Raw genomic sequence first — 14,716 nt, forward strand, 5'->3', positions numbered from 1 at the left:
GGAAAGGGCCTCCTTCAATGCTTTTTTGTTGTGTCCTTGTGGCTCAACAGCATCAAGCCAGGCTTCAAGATGCTATGAAAGGGGGATTTGGTGTTGGGCTCAGGTGCCGGGCGAATGGGTTCAAAACACAGTGCAGTTCACAAGTAACAACTTTCCATGGCACAAAGAAGGTTGGGACAGGCAAGTCACTGTCTGAGTCGGTGTAGCTCACAAGCAGTTTGATGTGGGAAATCAGGGCCCGCGCTAATCCTTTATGCCTGCGTTGATAGGGGAAGCTCAATCCATGTACTCCAGGGAGAAGGGAAGCCCTTCACCTCTGAGCTTTCACTCCAGAAAGTTGGCTAACTACAGGAAATCCTCCACCTCCAGGGCAGGGTCTTGGTTCCACTGCCACAGCCAGCATAGAGGCAGGATCTTGTCCATGGCAGTTCACTTGTAATGTTCCCCTATGGAATAGTTTGGTGACAGAGCTCTCCTAGTGCTGCTTCTCTTCATGCCAATTGGAGAGGGCTTTGGAATGGATTGCACTCCCAACGGTGGTCTAGTGAATTCTTCTTGTGATACGAGTCCAAAGATGAATCCAAGAATGAGGGTGTGCCTCTCTGCTTTTACAGGCAAAATACCACAGGCGCTTGGTCCAAAGCAAGCCTGTTGTAAGGAGTTAAATCCAGATGGTCGTAACAAGTGCCTCTTACCTTGTGGCATCTTGCCCAGAGTACCTTTCATGTAGGAAATGGATGGGGCATGAAAATAAGGGAGCCCCAACAGAAACCAAGGTAGTGGGACCCTCCTTTCAACCCACCTCTCCTCTATGGCTACTCTAACTCTGTCCCTGCTGGTTTCAAAGGTAATCCAGTGAGCAGCACCCTGGTTTCTGAGAGGCTTTGTCAGTGCTGCCTCTGAAGCACCCGTTCACATGAGACCACCTGGGTGCGAAATTGGAAAATGCCCTGGAGGAATGTTACCCAAGTGGCAGTATCCTGGGTGTTGTTCCAAATAACAGCTATGGTGACATTCAGGCCAGATGGTAATATACATCAGTCCTCCTAGCTGGGCCCTGCTTAGAGCTGAGGAGGGTGATATCAAATTGCTGTGGCTGTATAATTGTGTGCTCTTGTAAGTAGTTGAGATGGATTTCTAAAATTTTGCCTGGTGGGAGTTTAGTCAAACCCAATCAAGGTGAGCGTGGAGTGTGGTGAAGGCTAAGTCTCGGGAGAGGTGAGAGCGAGAAGGGCCAGGAGTCCAGAGTCCACACAGTTCAATATATGAAATGCATTACTAGCCGCTTTCTCGGGGAAAGTGCATGCCCTTATTTGGGATTTCCTGACCTGAAAGGAGGCAGAAGCACAAGCAGAAATCTTGTGGCACTGCTATTTTAGGGCACTAGCTCTTATTGGATTTCTGTATTCTCGCCTGGTTGACTGATGTATAGGCGGCCAATCTAGTTAGTGAACAGGGACAATTCTGGGAGCTGTAGCCAAACCAATCAAGGTAGCATGGAGAGTGGTCAAGGCCAAGTCTCAGGAAGTGGTGAACCTGGCAGAGGATTCGCAATGAGTTCACAAGGTAAGTAATCCAGGATTACACTTAGACAAGTAGTAATGTTATCACACAACACTCATAATAATATTTCTGAGGCTTGTGGAATCTGCTTAGATCACATGCTGTGCATAGGTCGACATCTAGTGGAAGCTGCAGAGTATTAGTTTGTTTTTCGAAACTCAAAGGGCCGTCGAACCAGGACGTGCCAGTAATACTATCCCTAGTGTGACGTCCCCTGTACCCATGATCCCTCACGTGTGTAGGACCCTCAGATTGTTTTTTCCACCATACTATTCGGACGCATGTTGCGGAGTTCCCTCGGCTCTCAGCCGTTTTTACTTACAATTTACCGTTAAATACTTCCCCGTTCATTTCCACCATACGCTGAAGATCGACGCCAGTGAAGATCAATACGTGCAATCTGTGTCTCCCACAAGACCATCCAGAGGCTACCTGTCGAGCTTGCAAGCTCTTCAAGCCGAAAACCCTTAAGGAGCTCTCCACTAAACGCTGTGCCCCCTACGCCAGGCAGCCAGAGGCCATGGAAGTGGAGTGCACATACAGCAATGGCAGCAACGCCGCCCACTCAGATGGCGAGGGCAGAGGGGTGACTTCGGACACCCACGCTAGGCCCCCGACCCCGAAGGACTGGCCGGCGGCCACGTTGTTGGGACAACACCCGGTGGCAAAATCGCTACACATTCTACCTCCACTAAGCACATCACCCCCGGCTGTGACACCAAGAGAGCTGTCCAATAAATCTGTGTCCTCTGGGCATTCCAGTTCGCCTCATGACAAAGGCCAACCGTCTTCGGTTGATAAAGGTGTTGCACTATTCCGCCCTCTATCCTCCACAGCCAAGACGCGTAGCGTCTACACCCGAGATTCAACGTCCTTCCTCCAATACCACCTCCGAATCTCGATGCGAGGCGTCAAATCCCTCGGAGGCCCCTAAAAAAACAGGAAAACACTCTAGTCATGGGAAGGCGGATAAACAACGTAATAAGTCCTCTTCAGAACACCAGGTTCATAAGCAGAAGCAGAAAACCCCTAAATCAATAGGGAAGCCCAAGGTCTCAGATCCTACCACTAAAAGTAAACTCATTCCTCCCACTGCTCACGATATGGGCACTGATGAGGAACCAGAACATGCTATTCCTAGCTCTAAAGAATGGAACTCAGCAGACATTGATGGGGTAATGAGAAGGATGTAATTCATGGCTGACTTCTATGAAAAGGACCCTAATTATTTTCATAGTTACTCCAACACCCCTGCTACCTCTGCCCATTCGGGGTCTAAGGCAAAACCTAGTCCCTCTCAGCCTACTCTTAATAAACTCCGCTCTGACACCCCGGCTCAGGGCTTGGTCACAGACTCCTTTGTGATTGAACCTTACCACCTGATTTATATTGTGCTGAAACAGATCCTCAATTGGTGGATGACCAGACAGGGGTCTCTTATTATGGGGATGACGACGACGAGGAGGAGGAGGAGGTGGTGGTGGATGAGGCTGAAGCCAACAATCTTGACTCCCGATTCCTAAAGACCCCCCCGGTGCATGACTCGCCTGTAGATAACCAACCGCTCCTCAATTAGGTATTGGCTAAGGCAGCTGACCATTTTCATATCGACACACAGGGTGTCCAAGAAGACATGGATTTCGCTGAAGAAATCCTAGGAGACAAGAGAGCCATTACTCAGGCTATTCCTCTATTAAGCGTAGGATTGACCCCTCGCTAGTAACCCCGAATCTCACTCGAGCGTTTAATCCGCGAGTCGAGAAATTGTTCTGTGCCACACCATCGGATCCCCTGTACATTAGGGGCCCATTAAAACCGGATTCCCTGGTTGTAACAACCACCAGAAAGAGGGCAGGTACACCACTTGCTTCTTCGGAAGCACCTCCTGATAAGGAAAGTAAGACTATACACTCTGGGTAGAAAGGTTGCCTCCACGTCTGCCTATCAGGCACGAATTGCCAACAGTGCCACCCTTTTAGCAGGCTACAATTGCCATCAGCGGGAAGAGGCATCCACTTGGGTATCCTCTGCACCCAAACCCTTAAAGAGCCAATTGGCTCAACTGGCAGCAGATGGAAGGTCTGTATCAGGCTGCATGCTAAAAAACAAACTTTGATGTAGCAGATAATGCTGGAAGGTTAATCGCCGAAAGCACTCTTATAAAGCGTCACGCTTGGCTGAGGCAGTCAACCTGAAACCCAAGCAACCCTCATAGATATACCTGTGGAGCCGGACATACTATTCAGCAAGGCAGTAGAGGAAGCTTTAAAGATGGCAGAGGACGAGTATGAGACCCTAAAATCTCTTGGCCAACTCGCCAATAAACCCTGTGGATAGAGGGGAAACAACAATTTTCGCAGCTTTCGGGGCCAAGGTTCCCAAAGGGGTTCAAACTATTACCAGAATCAGGGCACCTCATGGGGTAACAATCCATCCCAATCCTCAAAGGGCTTTGCCAGACAGCGCAGGAGCCGCACTAGGGTTAGAGGCAGCCCTGCCAGAGGTGGTACGCCACCAAACAAGCAGTGATGTTCCGCTTCAGGTCCCCTCCCATGCATCCTCCACCTTCACCCACGTATGGGAGGGGATCACTTCAGACAGATGGGTGCTGTCCAGTGTCCGGAAGATACTGCATAGAGTTGCTAGGACGCCCCCACGATCATCCTTCGCGACAGAAGATACACTTGCTGGAACATCAGAAGATCCTCCTCGAGGAGATCGCTGTTCTGCTAGCAAAGGACGCCATAGAAGTCGTCCCAGTCAACCAGGAGTATTTATTCAACCTACTTCCTTGTGCCAAAAAAGATCTGACAATGCACCCAGTATGTCAAGCCACAAAATGTCCTCATGACTACACTACAAGAGGTAATCCCTGTACTAAAAAAAGGGGGAATTACATGGCAACATTGGATATGAAAGATGCCTATTTTCATATTTCAATGTTCCCAGCGCACAGAAGGTTCTTGGTTTCAAGGTAGACGACCAGCACTACCAATTCAAGGTGCTGCCCTTCGGAATAGCCTCGGCTCCAAGGGTATTCACCAAGGTACTGGCAGTGGTGGCGGCACACCTACGCAGGGAGGCAATCCCAGTGTACCCTTATCTGGACGACTGGCTCATTACAGGGGAGTCCCCCTTAATTTGCAGACTTAACATCCAAATAACAATCAACCTCTTCCAATTGGGCTTCTCAATCAACGAGAAAGTCAAGCCTGGTGCCAAGCACCTCAAAACAGTTCTTAGGAGCTGTCCTAAATACCCAAGAGGGGTTGGCCTTTCCATCAGAGGAAAGCATTCAAATTTGTTGCTCCAAATTCCTCAATATCAGGCCGGTTGCCAAATAAGGGTGCGCAAAGCTATGCGTTTGTTAGGCATGATGGCATCTTGCATTTACCTGGTTCCCCACACGCGCATGCGACCCTTGCAGGAATGTTTGGCGAAACAAGTGATCTCAAGCAAGTGGTATTGGGACGATCTAGTGGTCGTTTCGCCAACACTAGTACAGAGTCTTCGCTGGTGGCCAAGAGGGAATCTTACGAATGAGAAACCCTTCTACGATCCAGAGATACAGGCCGTCGTCACAACAGACGCCTCCCTGGCAGGGTGGGGAGCTCACTACCTTCACCACACAGCTCAGGGTCTCTGGTCTCACACAGTGGCCCAGAAGCACATCAATCTGTTGGAACTTCTGGCAGTCTTCAGAGCGCTTCGGGCATTCGAACCCCTCCTATCCAACCACTCAGTGCAGATCCTAACAGACAGCACAACTGCAATTTTTTACTTAAACAAACAAGGGGGCACTCGTTCTCCCAATCTGTCCAAGCCTGCCAGAAAATTAGGAAATGGGCACTCAAACGGAAGATTTACCTGTCATCCCAACATTCTCCAGGGTAACTCAACTCGCTAGCAGACGCTCTGGGCAGAGATCCCCTCCCAGAGGAACACGAATGGCGTCTACACGAAGAGGTCATAGGAAACCTCTTCTCTCAGTGGGGTTTCCCCACTATAGACCTATTCGCCACAAGCGAAAACAGACAGTGCCCAGACTTCGCAGCCAGGTTCCCCCAGCCAGGCTCCAACGGGAACGCCCTATGGATGAATTGGTCAGGGAGATTTGCCTACACTTTTCCACCAAACCCTCTGATGAGGAAAGTGGTGAACAAAATCCACAGAGAACCGATGACGCTCATCCTGGTTGCTCCCATGTGGGCGAGACAACCATGGTATCCACACCTACGCAAACTGGCGGTGTGCGACCCCCCCCCATCAAACTCCCGTGCCGGTACAACCTACTCTCCCAGCACGAGGGGATAACGGTGCATCCTCAACCCAACTCGATGAAGTTGGCAGCATGGCTCCTGAAGCCAGAGGTCGGACATCTCCATTTACCTCCGAGATGTATGGATGTCTTGAAGGAGTCAAGAAAACCAAACATGAGGCACTGTTACTATGATAAATGGAAGCAATTCGTTATTTCGTGCGAGAATAAGCAAATCAACCCCGTTGATTGTACTCCTTCTAATGTGGTCCCCTATATGCTGCACCTATTGGATGCAGGGTTAGTGTTAACTCACTAAAAGTACACCTGGCAGCTTTATCAGCCTACACCACTTCCCATAACAAGGTGTCATGGTGGAAGGTGCCAGTTGTTAAAGGATTTATGGAAGGGGTAAAGAGACTCCACCCTCCAATTTCTAACCCACCACCAGGTTGGGACCTTAATGTGGTACTTGCTAAACTCATGGGACCTCCCTTTGAGCCCATGCACAAGTCTAGTCTCAAACACCTGACTTACAAAACTGCCTTCTTAGTAGCCATTACTTCTAAAAGAAGGGTCAGTGAAATGCAAGCTATGTCAGTGCAAGATCCTTTCTTTATTATACATAAGGACAAACTAGTTTTACGCACTGGCCCTAGGTTCTTGCCTAAGTTAATTTCCAAATTCCATGTTAACCAGTCTATTGAGCTACCAGCTTTCTTCCAGGAACCCAAAAGCTCTGCTGAGGTGAAACTCCACACACTAGATGTGAGGAGGGCGGTTCTCTACTACATAGACAAGACCAGACCACTAAGAAAAACAGATCAACTGTTCGTCTCCATAGCGCCAGGCAGAGAAGGAGATTGCATCTCTAAAAATGCCATCTCTAAGTGGATAGTCAGATGCACCCATCTGTGCTATTCCCTTTCAGACAAAACACTGCCTTTTACGCCAAGGGCCCACTCTAGAAGAGGTACTAGAGCTGCTCTGTCTTTCATTGCAAATGTTCCATTAGACAGTATTTGCAAAGCAGCTACATGGAGCTCTATTCACACCTTTACTCAGCACCTACTGCATTGACACTCATTCCAAGACAGATCCACAAGTGGGACAAGCGGTTCTAAGACATTTGTTCGCTCATGACCCTTCTCACATCCCACCTCCTAACACTGCTCGCTAATCTATGCACAACATGTGATCTAAGCAGATTCCACAAGCCTCAGAAGGGATACATTACTCACCGTAATCGTATTTCTGATCTTGTATCTGCTTAGATTCACATGCGCCCGCCCTGCCTCCCCTCTGAGAGAAGGCGCATGGATGCTTGTAGTCTTATCTATCTTATCTGCTTGGATACTCTGTACTCATGCTACTTCTCATGCTACCTCGTGTCAGAAAAAATACAATCTGAGGGTCCTACACGTGTGAGGGATCATGGGTAAAGGGGACGTCATACTAGGGATAGTATTACTGTCGCGCCTTGGTTCGACGCCCCTTTTTCGGGTTTCAGAAAACAAACTGTAATACTCTGCAGCTTCCACTAGATGTCGGCCTATGCACAGCATGTGAATCTAAGCAGATACAAGCTTCAGAAATACAATTACGGTGTGTAATGTATCCCATATAAATACAGCCTGTGTAGTCGGTGCAATAAAACCACACTACCCCCACAATACTGAAAAGAAAGGTGATGGTTAGATTTGCAATAGCAGTAAACAAGAATAAAGCCCCAACTTTAGACGTGCAACCCTAAGTTGACTGGGACCTTGTGCCCTGAAAGTTCCAAGTAGTTTTTGGATCTGGGAAAAAGTTAGGAGGAGAGTCTTGTGAATGGAAAGCAAGTTCCAAAAGTCGGTTGATTATCTATCCTAGTAAATAAAACTGTCCCCTGCTTTCGGCAACAAGTTTTGCCAAAGCAAAACAAAGTTCAAACTTAAGTGTTCAAACCTTTACAGATAGAGATAGGTGGGGCAGGTAAGTATGGCTACAGCTCACTCCCTCTGACCCCCCCCCCCCCCCCCGCACTCCCACAACCTACCTGGGCACTCCGGTTTCTCTTCAAACTTGCCAGTAAGAGATGTCCCTGTTGGACGCAGCAGCTGGTGCAACCTGTTCTGGTTGATGAATGCAACTCACACCAATGCAGTACTCCTCTAGGCAGTGGACCAGATGCAGGGAAGCAAGATTCGATGTTTTTCACCCATGGGTGGTGACACAAAGGGACACAGCTGTTTCAGTCAAAGTCGGCCTCCTACCTTGGGTCCCATTGAAACTAGAACGCTGTAATTCCGTAGGTGAGACTCTTATAGCATACGCTGAAGGTTCCCAAAGTTCTGAGCTGAAACGCGCAATCAACGCTTCAATCGCGGGAGCCTAAACTGCAGTTGGTCAGTCCACATGATGGTTGCAGGAACACTTCCAAAGACTCAAGATGGCTGGGCACGAGCACACGTTGGAATGGTTGGTCCTACCTCTCCAAGGGTCGAAGCACCACTGAAGGCCTTCTGAACATCTTCAGACAAGGCTCTGTCAGGACTGCAGTAAAAGTTGGTTGCCAGGCCTTCTTAGGACTGGTCTATGGTCTTCACAGCTGGTCAGGCTACCTGGCTTCTTGCAGGATTTCTCAAGGATCTCTGAGGCATGACTTCAGGACTTCTTATCCAGAAACTCAGGTGAGACAAACTCAGTCCACCCAATGGAAGATCTGCCCCTCACATACACCCCAGCAGTGATCCAATCAGGAGCACTGATGGTGAAATGCATGCATACACTCTAGACGTACAGAAACCAGTGTGTGGATTGGACAGTCCCAAACCACTTCCTGGGAACGAGCACGTGCACGCGCGCGCGCGCACGCCTCGTGGCACAGCCATGTTAGGGCACTAGCCAGTTAGTAGCCAAATACTGCAAACATGGTAAGACTAACAGAATGTTTGCAAAAATAGTCAAAATGCAACTGCTGCCACCAGCCTATCTTTCACCACATCTAAAGTAACCAAAAAATTAATTTGAGTCTAGTGTCATACAAAAGAAACCCCAATGCACTGCATTGTGTAGTGATAAAGTTACCCACTAAATAGATGCCATGTATCAAGAAAAGGGAAACCTAGTTTCCTAGTAGTAACCTTAAGGACTGGTCAGTTTCCCCATAACAATGAGCAAAGTGGTGAGGAGTGAAGGTTTTACTTCACTGGAAAAAGTCAGGACTGTCCAAAATTAAAGCGCTTAGGGGTCCGTAGAAATGGAGGGAAAGCTGCTAAAATGAGAAAACACTAGCCACTTTTAGTAGCCATACTAAAAAGAATGCCAACATTGTAAAAATGTTTCTGATGCTTGTGAACCTGCTTAGAATCACATGCTGTGCATATAGTCCGACACCTAATGGTAATCGCGAAAGATCGAAATTGGGCGCGATTTTAACACTATCCCTAACGACGTGCAGTGCACCCCAAATCCCTCGCGCCTCGAGGTCCCACAGATTCTTTTTTCCACCTACCTAGTTGGTTGCACATAATGCAGAGCTCGTAAGAGTTTATATTGTTGCTTCATTGGTCTTCAGTGGTTTCGCTTGCCTTAGATTACGTGACGGCTGTTGGACTGGTCCTGTCCGCCGACTTTCCATCCTGGGCTGATTGGTAACTGTTTTCCACGTGGCCTTGGCCCTCAGACCCAGCCTTTACAGTAGTGGGAGGGGCCCTGTTAAGTTTGTCTTCTCTTGAGAATGCCTTTCCTTTACCCCTTCTCTGCATTTTCTCTTGGTCTGGCTGCCACTTCTCTCAGCTATGGAGAGCACGCCTTTTAAATGTTGCCTAGCAACGGCAAGTTCCCTTGGAAGGACACTCATCGCTGATGCAATCAGTGTCTCCCTCGTGATCACGACGAGCGCTCGTGTGAAGCCTGTGAACTCTTTCGGCCAAAAACCCTGAAAGACAGGCGTGCGAAACGGTGGGCGTCCTATGCCATGCAGTCTGAGTCTCTCTCCCCCACCGTCGCCTCAGACAAGGAATCTGTCGGCAGCAGCAGCTCCGATTCGGATGCCGTTGACCTTATTGTGGAGCCCTTGCGCTCCCACTTGTCCGTCCCAACACACATGCTACTGGAAAGCCATATCTTGGCTACAGGGACACCCACACACCACATGCTTCTAACCACACAACCCCTAAGCATTCCCCAGCAGATCAGTCAAGGAATGTTTCCATGCCCGCAGGCCCATCAGTCTTCAACTGGGCCTTCCAAAGCTCGCGTTTCAGCGACCTCTGTGCAACCGCGTCAGCGGTCAATGCAAGGTGCTAAATCTTCTGCTGGGGCGGGTGCTCCCACTAAATCCTTAGCTTGACGCAGTAGCGTCAAACGGCACAGTCGCGGCAAAAGACACTGTAGCACCGAAAGGCACATGAAACTGGTCCACTCGGCGAAGACACTTCGGGAGAAGCTTTCTAAGACTACCTCACCAGTTTTGGACCCCAGGAAGGCCTCATCTTAGCCTGAGGACTATTCTCTGACCTCCCCTCCTTACCCCCTACAGATCTTTCAGACTCCTCTGAATTGACCCAAGGGCAAGTTTGAGGCCTGTATGAACAAAATGGCTGAGCTGATTAATTTCTCAGGCCCATTTGAGGACATTTTAAAGAGGCATAGGCATGTGGACTCTTGCCCCATCCCACTTAAGTGCCAGAGGCTCCACTCTCCCGGTGCCCAATTCTCCTCCTTGGAGGAATCCCCTCAAGACCCACAAGTGGATGTCTTTATGGATGACCCAGATGATCCTAGCAGGATGTTTATGTCCAAGACCAGGGCCAGGTAGTCAGGATCTCCCCCATCAGGACCCAGACTGGAACCCTGCGAATGACCAGGGCACATGGCGTTTCACCCTGCCACATGACACTGGCCATGGCATTTTTCTGGATGCGCCTCTCGCCTCCCAGCTTAGAGGCTCGTCGCCTATAGACGACCAGATGATGTACAACAAGCTTCTAAAGAAAGCTAATGATCACTTTAAGATTACCCCACACACAGCTGTACCTGGTTCACTTTGTGGAAAATATCCTTAAGGAAAAGACCCCAGTCAGCCATTCCTTTGTTGAACTCGCATCAAGAAGTGCCTGGCCCACCTCATTGCTCACACAATCATTTACAAGTGCAGTAAACCCCTGTGTGGAGAAAATGTTCTGCCCAGCTCCTTCAGACCTGCTGTTAATCAGGGCCTACACCATCCCAGACTCGCTGGTTGTCGCCACTACTCCGAAAAGGTGTGGGTGGCGCTGTCCTTGCCCGAATCCCCTCCTGACAAGGACTGCAAGAAATGATATGCCCTTGGCAAGCATGTCACCACCTCTACTCCTTGTCAACCATAGTGACGTTCAATGGGGCCTTGTCCAGAACGGCCTTAAGGATGTCCCGGAATCTACTTGCGCCTGCCTTTTGGCTGTGGTTGCGGAGGGCAGACCAGTCACCCAGAATATCCTTAAAAACACCTTGGACTCTGCCGAAACTGCAGGGTGTGTCCTTGCCCAGGGAACCCTTCTCAAATGCCACACCTGGTTGAAGAATTTGGGGTTCAAACCAGAGACTTGGGCGTCTGATAAACCAGTGGAGGAAGCCAACTTTTTCGGGAAAGTGGTTGATGGTGCTCTGGAGATGGCTAAGAAGGAACATGAGATCTTGAATTCGCTCAGACAGATCTCAGCCAAGCCCTTCGTCCAGCGCAGCAACTCCAACGCCTGCCGGTCCTTTCGAGGGCAGCCCATCTCCCGCTCTCCCCATGCACCGTAGGTCTCTGGAGGGTCCAACCGGGCCCCCAGACAGGGCTCGTCTGGTAATTTACAGTCTCAACTGAGGTTTTCGTTCGGGGGGAAAAGGCAGGGGTGGAAACTTTGCCCCAGAGGCTCCCCGCCCTCAGCCTCCAAGTGACTCGACCCTACGGGCTCCCTCCCCCTGTTCCCTAGTCAGGGGACGTCTAACAAAGTTTGCCCACTCATGGGAGGGGGTCACATCAGATCAGTGGATAGTCAAGACTGCCGCCCACTGGTAATGCATAGAGTTTGTGCGGCCACACCGCTACCATCCACCCGGAAGCAGACGACTGTCACCGGACTATCTGTTGAATGAGGTCCAGGACCTGCTGGAAAAGGGAACCATCAAAGTCGCTCTTCATCTACAGGTAAACAAGGGTATTTATTCAGTGTACTTCCTTGTACCCAAAAAGAATGTGACAATGTGCCTTGTTTTAGATCTGCGTCTTGCAAACAAGTATGTCAAACCTCAAAGTTCAGGATGACAACTCTTCAAGTAATCCCACTGCTGCGGCAGGGAGACTACACGGTCCCATTGGACATGAAAGATGCATACTTTGATTTTCAATGTTGTCGGCGCACATAAAGTACCTCAGGTTCATGATAGTGCGTGTCCTCGATCAGTTCAAAGTTCTCCCCTTTGGCATTGCCAAGGCCCTGAGAGTGTTTACAAGGTTCTGGTGGTAATGACGGGTCACCTGCACAGGCAGTCCATCCCCGTGTATCCCTACATCGATGACTGGCTCATAACGGGGGACTCGTACGGAACGTGCCTAGTGAATGCCCTGGGAACAGTAGATCTCCTATTCAACCTGGGATTCTCTATCAACGAGAAGAATTCAAATTCAAGTCTGGTCCCCAGCAAAGTCAAACACTTTCTGGGGGCTCTGATCGAGTCAGAAGACTGGCTCATCTTCCCCTTCAACGAGAGGGTTCAGAACATGCTGTCCCAGATCCCTCACTATGTAGCAAGTCACCGGGTAACCGTTCGCAAGGCCATGCGGCTGATGGGGATAATGGCGTCCTGCGTCTTCCTAGATCCTCACACTCATATGTGCATGCGCTCCATGCAGGAGTGTCTCCCGAGCCAATGGTGTCAGATCAGCAGGACGATCTAGTGGATGTCTCGACAGCCCGCGTTCAGTCTCTGCAGTGGTGGAAACCTTCTGCTGGGGAAAACCTTCACCACCCCCGCGGTAGAGGCCATTCTCACCGCGGCCACATCTGACTGGGTGGGGACTCATCTCCTTCACCAGACATTGCCCAGTCCCCATCGCTGGCATCCAGTCGCATCCATCTGTTGGAACTGCTTGCAGTGTTCAAAGCCCTGAAAGCGTTCCAAGCACACCTTCAGGGGAAGACCAATCTGGTCCTTTACCTGAACAAACAGAGCAGCACTCCCTCTCGAGGGCGATCCAGACAGTGTCCGAACATCTGGAAGTGGGAACTCAAACACGATATGTTCCTGATCTCACAACAAGTTCCAGGGGAACACAATCGTCTGGCAAACATCCTCAGTGGAAACTTCCCCCTACCCTTAGAGCACAAGTCTTTTCTCGATGTTCTACTCAACGTCTTTGCAGGGTTCGGTCATTTCCTAGCCAGTCATTTTTACGACTGGTATTTTTATTTTTGGGGGGTTGCTCCCCCACCTATTTTTAACTCTTCCCAACACCCCCAACCCCTTATCTGCCCCCCCCTCTCCCAGCCCCCCGCCCAAAAACCTTATATAAATTATTTCAGCAAAGTGTACTCCTAAAAAACGACTGTCGATGAAACGATGGTATACCCTTTGCAGAATGGAGATTCCCAGAGATCAACTTGTTCGCAACTCTGGAGAATGCCCAATTCCCAGATTACACCTCCAAGTACCCACAGAAACAATCCAAAGGGAAACTGTCTCTGGATAACATGGTCTGGGAGATTTGCCTATGCCCCTCCCCCCATATACCCTCCCCCAAATTACCCTTCTCAACAGGATAGTGCACAAGATGCACCAGCAACAATTAATGATGAGCCTGGTAGCACCAATGTGGGTCTAACAGTCTTGGTTCTCCTACCTTGGAAATGTCAGTCTCCCCTCCCAACACCAGACATTGCTACTCCAACAAGTGGAAGCCCTTTATCTGGTGCAATACTAAGAACATCAATCCCATTGACTGCTCCCCTAAAGATATGCTTTTTCCAACACACCCATTGGACTGACTTTTTTTCAATTGCCTCAATGTCTACCTGGCCGCGCTCTGTGTATACTATGTCCCAGAGCAAGGTTTCATGGTGGAAAATTACTGTAATTAAGGCAATCATGGAATGGGTGAAAATAAGTCATCCCCCTATTTCCAACCCAACTACCAGATGGGACCTGAATGTTGTCCTTACCAGATTTATGGGGCTTCCTTTTGAGCCCATGCACAAGGCCAGCCTTAAGGCCCTCACCTATAAGACTGCCGTCTAGTGGCCATTACCTTAATAAGTACAGTTGGTGAACTGCCGACCCTTTCAGTTCAGAATCTCTTTTTGACTATTCACAAAGACAAGGTGGCTTTGCGCACAGACCCACGTTTTGCACCTAAATTCATCTCGAACTTCCTTGTAAACCAATCAATCAAACTTGCCACTTTCTTTCAGAACCCCACTAACTTGACAGAAAAGAAGCCTCCACACTGGAGGTGAGGCGGGCAATAATCTACTACCTTGATAAAACGAAGCCACAGAGGAAGGCGAACCAATTCTTTGTCTCTGGGGCAGCCGGTAGAGAAGGCAACCCTGTTTCTAAATCCAATATTTCCAAATGGATTGTAAATTGCATCACAATGGGCTACTCTCTTGCCAAGAGAGATCTACCCTTTACACCTAGAGTTCACTCTACTCTGGGCACAGGGGCTACCATAACATTCATTGCAAATGTTCCTCTAGAATCCATTTGTAAAACAACATGGAGTTCTGTTTGCACTTTCACACAACATTACTGCTTAGACGCACACTCAAAGCCTGATTCTCAGGTGCGACAAGCAGTACTGAGACATCGCTTTGCTAATGTTCCTTCACACATCCCACCACCATCTTCAGGTACTGCTCGCTAGTCTATGCACAGCATGTGATT

The 14,716-nt window shown here is 49.3% G+C and overlaps 1 protein-coding gene across 2 annotated transcripts in view; it reads left to right on the forward strand.

Moving 5' to 3' along the window:
- Positions 1-14,716, forward strand: part of PPP1R7 (protein phosphatase 1 regulatory subunit 7) — a 735,538-nt gene that overhangs the window by 563,350 nt on the left and 157,472 nt on the right. The window lies entirely within an intron of this gene.

This window comes from Ambystoma mexicanum, chromosome 10 (assembly GCF_040938575.1).
Source record: "Ambystoma mexicanum isolate Mex_15411 chromosome 10, UKY_AmexF1_1, whole genome shotgun sequence".
In the NCBI taxonomy this organism is placed as follows: Eukaryota; Metazoa; Chordata; class Amphibia; order Caudata; family Ambystomatidae; genus Ambystoma; species Ambystoma mexicanum.